Raw genomic sequence first — 8,225 nt, forward strand, 5'->3', positions numbered from 1 at the left:
AGCAGAAGCAGGAGCAGAGGAGACTCTCGTGGCGCCTTCATAAAATGCAGAGAGTCTCAAGAAGTTGTAGAGGATTTATCTTGGGGTCGAGCTGGGAGCTGAGGAATAATTCACAGTTGACCGAACAGTGTGAATGCACTTTCCAGTTGCTCATCCCATTTATCCTGGCGCACAGTTATCAGAGTCCTTGAATGGCTGTCAAGTTGCGGCCGCTTTACAAATCGTTGCAAATTCTCAGATCAAATATCCTAGACTAGAGGAGGAAGAGGAAGAGGAGGAAGCAGAACTGTGCAACAATATAAAAGATGTATCTGATGTGTCTGTTGAGAGTCCGTTGCAATCCTTTGCCGCAGCTCACAACAAAAGCAACGCAAGCTCGGACACTTCCTTCTTCCTCTGCTCCTGCCCCTGCCTCTGCCTCTGCCTGTTGCTGCCACATTTTGGGCCATTTCCTTCATTGCTTCAACACATTGCACTTCCATTGTCAGCTGCTGAGAGGGGGGAAATATTGGAAGAGGAGCAGATGGGCAGCTGCTGTCAGTTACAGTTGGAATGCCTTTCGAGGATACCTAACATGTCCAGTTGAGAGAAGCAGAAGAGGCTCCTCTTGGCCTGTTGCCAAGTTTCTATTGCCACACGTATTCTCATATGTCTCACTCGTTGGTTAATTACCTCGATAAATGGGTAATTGCCTCACTTACTCGCACAGCATCTGGGGCCAACAACCCCAACTGGGACGCCAGCTGCCAACTGCCCACTGCACTTCATTTTGTTTTATTTTATGCGTCACAATTTGCTTTTAGTGGTTCGCTTCCTTGTGGCAGAGCCTTGAATGCCAGGGAATGGAATGGAATCTGTGGAACTATCAAGATTTTACGAGTCAAGTTATGAAGTCCGAAAGATAATAATGGGCCAACACTTTACGCTTGGCACTAATTCAAAATCCGCCAACAAGTTTGGGCGCCCAAGGGCCAAGGCCAAGTCGGCAGCCAAAAACATAACTACACTGAGAGAAATGGGAGCGAAACACGGTTTACGATATTGCTCGTATTATTATTATTGTTGTGAGGGAAAACTATAAGCAAAACTCTAGCCAAAAGTCAGGCGAGTAAATTGTTTGATGCTTTGAGGCACAGACTTAGTTCCAAAGGGGCGGGGCAGTTTGTCGGAAGCGTCGGAAAACTTTCGTTGCCAACAGCAGCAGCAGCAGAAGAAGCTATCAACTGTCGGGCTCCACTTGGATGTCAGCAGTCGGCAATGGGCCAAAAGGATAAGCAGCGTCGCAATATGAAAGATCTGCCCAGCCACAGGAGAAGGGACAGACGGATAGTACTGGGGGATACTGGACCAAGGAGGACTTCTTTGCTCAAAGCTTTTATTGCCTGGCGCTGTCTGGAGGGAGACTGCGGAAAGTAGCGCCAAATTTGTATGATTGGAAAAAGTCAGAGCCAAACTGAAGTCTGTCTGGGCAGGAGGAGCAGAGGACGGGGTATGTGGATGTAACTGTGGGGAGCACGCCGGGTAAATGAAGTGTGACGCTTTGTTTTCCTTTGATTTAGTTTTATGGGTCTACATCGGATGTAATTGAATTATGCAACTTGGCGCCGACACCCGACGGGCCAAGGCAGACCCCGCCCACAAGACACAACAGACAAGAGCCGACTTTATTAGCATTGAATCGTAAAAGCGAGACGAGTCTATATATGGAAACAGGAAATGACATCTATATTCGCAATGACGACGCGAATGATGATAGAAGAGCAGCCTGGGGGCAGATTGCGATGGGGAATACGGATATGGATGCCAGCGGGGATGGGATCACGTTAGAGCTTTTTAGCGTTGGCATTTGAATTTTCGATGCCCAGGTCCGTTTGGGTCGTGCCCAACACCCGGTGAAATGAGTTGGAAAATATGTCTGTGGTTGCCCAACAGGCAGAGCTCGCAACTCCGGCGACATCCTGCGATATCCTGCGAACTCAATGAATCTGCACAATTTCCATAACTCAATAAAGCGACGCATTAACTGATAAGCAGTCGCTGCCAGAGTTGCCACTGCACCCAGTTGATAGACTAGTCGAGTGACGAGTGATAGGAACATAACTCAGCAGTCTGTGATATGGATGGAATCAGCAAACGCCGATGATATGGCAATTGGAGCAGAGAGAACGAGAACAGAGAACAAAACGTTGGACATGGAGAGTGAATGCCCTTAAAGGTTGACTCTGACCCAAAGATGAAACGAAACTGAAACAGAATCCATTTAAAGGGCGAGGCAACACACATTTGCTTTCAGGTCGAATGTCCCAAGGGGGAATAGGAAAACTTGATAGAATTGAAACGGGTTCTGTTTCACTCTTACGGCACAGAGTCTGGGACCAGCCCATAATTAATATGCGAGTTGCCATAGAGTAATCTGTCATATCATATATTGAGTGCAAGCGAAAGTCACCCTAGACTGTGTGACAGTACGACAGAAGGACAGGAGGACAAGAGGACAGGAGGACTGTTTCAGATTCAGACACAGATTCAGACACAGATTCAGACAGCTCGCTTCAGTGGCTTCCAATTACAGTTTCATGTCCTGTCAGAGCATTTCGAGTCTCCATATCCACTTAATGCTCGATGCATGATGCCTGATGCCTGATGCAGTGCTACTCATCGAATCGATGCGAATTAAGAGTCGAGACCAGGGAACCAATTGAAATCAAAGACATCACCTTGAACCCCTCCCTCAACTGGGCAGCGATTCGAGTCCCGATGCAGCGCAATGATTGAGGGCGCAACGATTGAGGGCGGTCCAATCGAGAGCTCTCTGGCATTTGAGTTGCCCCTGTTTGATTGTTGTGCTGTTGTGCTGCTGTGTAGTCCTGTTGGACACGGACTAAGCTGTGTAAACGTCGACTGCAGCAGAGACACCAGCAGCAGCAGCAGCAACAACAACAGCTCACGCATTGACACGGGACTTAAAAGGCTGGACGGATGTTGTAATTCCAATCAACACGAATAGAGGAACAACAACAAGACTTGGGGAGAACAGTGGGTCATGGATTGGCGCAGTCGTCGAGTGTAGAACAATGCAGTTTAGTAGAGCTTGAGGCGAGGGTTTTCCTAGTTTCGAGTTTCTTCCTTAAAGTTTCCCTAAAATGCTCACGTCCTGAGCACGTGACCAAAATGTTTGCACATAAATAAGGAAAATATGAAAATGAAGAGACGAAGTTCGCAAACAGAAGAAGCGACTCGTTTATGCTCAAGTTTTCTTCAGTCTGTTAGAGACTTCATGTGAACTAGCTAACTTCGCACGAAACCTTTGAAATATTCATCAATAGCTCGTGAGTCCCAGCTGAAGGAGGACGCACAGCTCTCCCGTGGAAGCTCTTCCTCCCAAAAGACATTAACCTCAATTGGCTAAATGGCTCATTAGGTCAGTGGAGAAGTCCGTCAGTCTCTGGTATACCTGTCTGTCTATCTGTCTGTCTGTCTTTCTGTGGCTCTTCAATGAGGTAAGCAACAAGAGTCACTCGACTGCCATTCAGAGCAGTTTTCCCCATTCAACCAGTCGGTCGTTGGGGCTTTTCCATTTCTATTCCCATTCATTCAGTCGGAATGAAAGCGGAAAGAAAACGCAACGCAACCGAGTTGCACTACTGCGTGGTCAGTTATAATTAGGAGGCGCTTTTAGGGTTTTATGGGCTAAGCGATTATCGCCAAGCGGAAAGCAAAAATGAGAAGCGAAAGTGAAGAGCTAAGCGGAAAGTGAACGCGACTCGTAAACACTTTCACATTGACCCACGCGAAAGGATTCCACTGGAGCTTCTTCTCTCCTCCTCCCCCTTTGCTCCACTCGGAATTCAATATTGTTAATTGGCGACATGGTTCCAGCACGACTCGAAGAACCCAAGCGACCCATAAACCCATCGCATACAGCTGTACCCCAATTTGAAGCAGCTCTAAGTTATGTTGACTTTCTGTGTTTAGCAGAGGAGTTGGGCGGTGGTGGGAATACAAATGGGTGTGGTCGTACGCATAAGTCGCTGAAAATATGTTTCGGATCTGGTCCTGCTGTAGGGTTGATTAATTGGCCATAAACCAAACGATTATCATACTAATTCTGAGGAAAGGAAGCTAATCTTCACATCAACTTCAACTTCTCAGATGAATCCACTTTGTAAGGGATGACCCAGGGATATGATGAACTGGAGTTCCGTGTGAGAACTGGACCAGGGGAGCATGTAAATGGCAGTTGGAGTTGTTTGAGTTCCGTTTGGCTAGGCAACGTTTACCGTTATGATTGTGGGGTGCAACTTCCTCATCCTCCCCTTCCCCTTCCCCTTCCCCTTTCTCTAGATTCACAGCTCGCAGTTGCACGAAGCTCACAGAACTGCCCCATAATCAAAGGGGATGTGGATTCGGTTTTACTACAGACCTGGCTACCCATGGAAGTGGGGCACTGGCAGGGGGAGGGGGCAGACGCAAGGCAGTAATTGCTTAATTTGATTACGTGCCGCCGTAAAAAGCAGAACAGGAAATTTGCACACACACACGCACACACACACTCAGACACCCTGTGCTCGGTAATGAAGTTGATTCGCTGAATGGATGAATGGATGGATACATGGATAGATGGATAGGCAGTTAGCAGGCACTCGCACACGGGTGACTCGCGCATGCTGCTCGTAGTCCCCGAATCCTGCTCCCAATCTCTTATGCCTCTCTATGGCTGTGCCTCGACTTTAAACTGTTTTCAGATCCGAAACGACTTAATTTATGTTTTCGGCTGGAGCTGAAACCCTTTGCCCAAATGTCGCCAACAACAGTGCGGACAACAACAACAACAACAGCAACAACTACAACAAGGAGAACTGCAAATTCAGAGGCAACAATAGAGCGTCAAAGGCACGAAATGGAAAACCATTTGGTTCGGTTCGTGCGATAATTAGAAGCGACCTCTGCACGCTCAATTAGAAGCTTGTAAGCGTTGCCCCGAGGGGGTCGGAGGAAGAGGCGGAGGGGGAGGCGAATCGGGACAAATACGTATATATAAACACCCTCTAAACTCAGCTGAAACAACAAAGGCAGGCAATATGAAGCGAAGCACGCGACCAACTGCAGCAACAGGAGGAGAGTGTGGAAGAGGAAGGGGGAGGGGCAGGGGCAGGGATTAGGCCGAAACACGAACCGAACGAGGCAAAGAGAATCAAAGAGTGGGACGAACGGCGGCTGGTTGAATGTCTTAATTAACTGTTAGCTGCACTCAGCTAAAACAGCAGGAGGCAGAGGGGTGTGGGTGGGAGAGGGGGAGGGGGAGGGGGAGGGGGAGAGTTACTGCTTCTGCTTGTCGCCGTTGTCGCCACTAAATAATGTCGAGGACAACCGACGCCAGAGCCGTGCCTCAACTTATTTATGATTTGCAATTATTTTAGAGAGAATTTCGCTTCACTAGTGAATAGAAAACAAAAGAGAGAGTGAAAGAGAGAGAGAAAGGGAGAGAGAGAGGGAGAGTGAGTGGAAGGGAGAGGGAAGAGTGAGGCAAGGGAGTGGCTAGGGGGCGTTCCGAGTTAGGTTCGCTTATCTGATTTAGGGATACACGAAGTGTGCATAAACCAGAACACGTCCCCATCATCACACACACACACACACACACACACACACACACACACACACACACAGAGGAGAGTTGGTTGTGGCGTTGTTTCATTTATTTTTTTCAGTTTTTGGCGGCGGCGCCAGACGAAAGTGTTCGCTAGACAAATGCTATGGCCAGGGAGAAAGAGAGTGGGAGAGAGAGAGAGAAGGGGAAATAGTAGGAAGTCAATGGGTTGCTGGTGAAACACATTTAGAGAGCGAGAGAGCGAGAGACTGGGCTGACATGTCACTTGGCCATAAAAAAAGTTTATGTCTGACATGAGCCAAAAACAATTTGCATATTTTTCCACTGGATAACAACTTAATTTAGGATAGGTTCAAGCAACGCCAATGGCACTGTGACTGAGACTATTGCGTAACCCCAGTTGGATGGGGTTGAGGGTCAGTCATATCTGTAGAGAGTAAGGGACTGACATGGAAAATTTCATTTAGTTGAGAGTTGACCAATTATTTGCCAAGTGGCTTAAGGCAGCGCTCGGATGCGAAATGGATTTGCGCAAGATGAAGCTGCAGGAGCTGCAGGAGCTGCAGGAGTTGCAGGAGCTGCTGCAGCGGCTTGGCAGCCGACTTTACCTGAAATGCAATTTATTTGCTGTCGTCGGTCTGACTTTTGACTGACGCCATATTTTCCGCAACATTTGCAATAGCCGTGAGCTCATCCGCCTGCCCATGCAAGCCGAAGCCACTTAGACAGTAAGAGAGAGAGAGAGAGAGAGAGAGAGAGAGAGGGAGAGAGGTAGTAAAAGAGTAGCGACCGCAGACAGTGGAGGCATGCAGCCTGTGGTCGCTCATTGATGCTGTGTGTGTATGTGTGTGTGTGTGTGTGTGTGTGAGTGTGTGTGCGCGCAGCCATTTCTCAAAGTGTCATGACTTCCAGCTGCAATGACTCTCTCGACTGGCTGATAGATTAGCATAATCTGAAACTGAAATAGAACGCGGTTCAGCTGGCAATTAGAAGCGAGACTTATTAGTCATGTGCTAAATATTTAAACTAAAGCTAAGATCTTGAAATATGAAGCAGCAAAAGTCGAACTTAAATTTGACTTGTGACTTGCTGCCTCAATCTATTTTATTAGATTGCCTCGGCAGCAGAAAGTCAATTGTTTGGCCGCTTTGATGTGCGTTTGCCAGGGAATAGCTTCAACTGATATGATTAGAGACAATTTTCGCTGCATTTACAGTTATGAGAGCCAGCCTCTAATCTAATATGGAGTGCACAAAGTCAAAGCGGAAGCAGCTCGACTGCTCCACGCACAAAATGAAATCGCTTTCATTTACTCTCTGTGTGGGTGTGAGTGTGTGTGTACGTGTGTGTGTGTGTGGCACATGAAAGTGGATTTCGCTTTCTCCGACCACTTTGTGTGGCGCTATATAAAAAGTAGCACAAAATAAAATAAAAGAGAAGAGAAGAGTAGAGTAGAGTAGAGTAGAGGTGGAGTGGGAATGGCATAGAGCAAAATCCATTTACTCTATGGCCAGGAGTTTTAGAGAGAAGCTCACCTGAAATTCGTTCGGCCCGCTGGCAACTTTAAATGCATTTGGCGTTGCTTTCAACTTTGGCTTTATGGCCAAACGCTTTGGCGAGTGGCAAATGTCGGTTGCATTTTTGGCCAGCTTTGGCCCGTTGGCTGTTGATTTGCTCTGGTTGTTTTTTTCCGTTTTTTCTCTTGCATGTGCATGCACTTAGCCAACACTGGCCGCCGACACTGCACAACACTGTGGCACGCTAATAAACTTGAAACTTTCGAGAGGGCCCAAAATCGAGTCAGAAACTTTTTCATTGCCTTGTCGCCGCTGGCAATGGCGTGGCTACGTCTGCCTCTGCTGCTGCTTCTTCTTCTTCTGACTCCTGCTTTTTTTTTTTTGTTTTTTTTGCTGGTAGTTGGGCGCCAAAATGGCGCACATTGTGGGGCGCCAAATGAATTTCATTTCACAGACGCAACGCGCACAATTTTATTCACTGTCAAACCAAATTTGCTTCCCAACTTTGCCCTAGCAACCGAGCAGAAGAAGCTAAAAAAAAAAAAAAAATGGGAAAGTAAAAAATAGAATGCCCCAACATTGAAATTAATTTGCCAGCTTCTTTTTCTGTGTATATATTTCGGGTAGCGCTGCCTTTTAAGCTAATTTGGCTTGTAGTCCAACTCGTGCTCATCCATTCCCATTTCCATTTTCATGTCCATTTTCATATCCATTTTCATATCCATTTCGAGCATACGCACACACAGAGAGCATTTTTAATCCATTGCCAAATGCTGCTTTGGCTGTGTAATAAACGTTTGCTCTCCACTAACTTAAATGTCCGATGATGAAGCTATCTATCTCTCTATATCGCTCTCTCGCTCGCACTCGCTCAGTCGAATTTACGACAGGCCAAAAACAGTTTGAAGCCGTTAACAAGCTCTGCCAGCTGCTGCTGCCGGCTGCTGCTGCTGCCGAGTGCTGCTGAAGCTCTGTTGCCTGTTAATGTTGCCCCAGCAACGCGATTGGGATGCGAAACACTTTAGCAATTTGCAATTGGCATATCGAGAGCCGGGGGAGTTGAGTGGACAGCGCTGCATTGGCAGAGATCAAGATGCATT

The sequence above is a fragment of the Drosophila mojavensis genome, unplaced genomic scaffold (assembly GCF_018153725.1).
Source record: "Drosophila mojavensis isolate 15081-1352.22 unplaced genomic scaffold, ASM1815372v1 contig_80, whole genome shotgun sequence".
NCBI lineage: Eukaryota > Metazoa > Arthropoda > Insecta > Diptera > Drosophilidae > Drosophila > Drosophila mojavensis.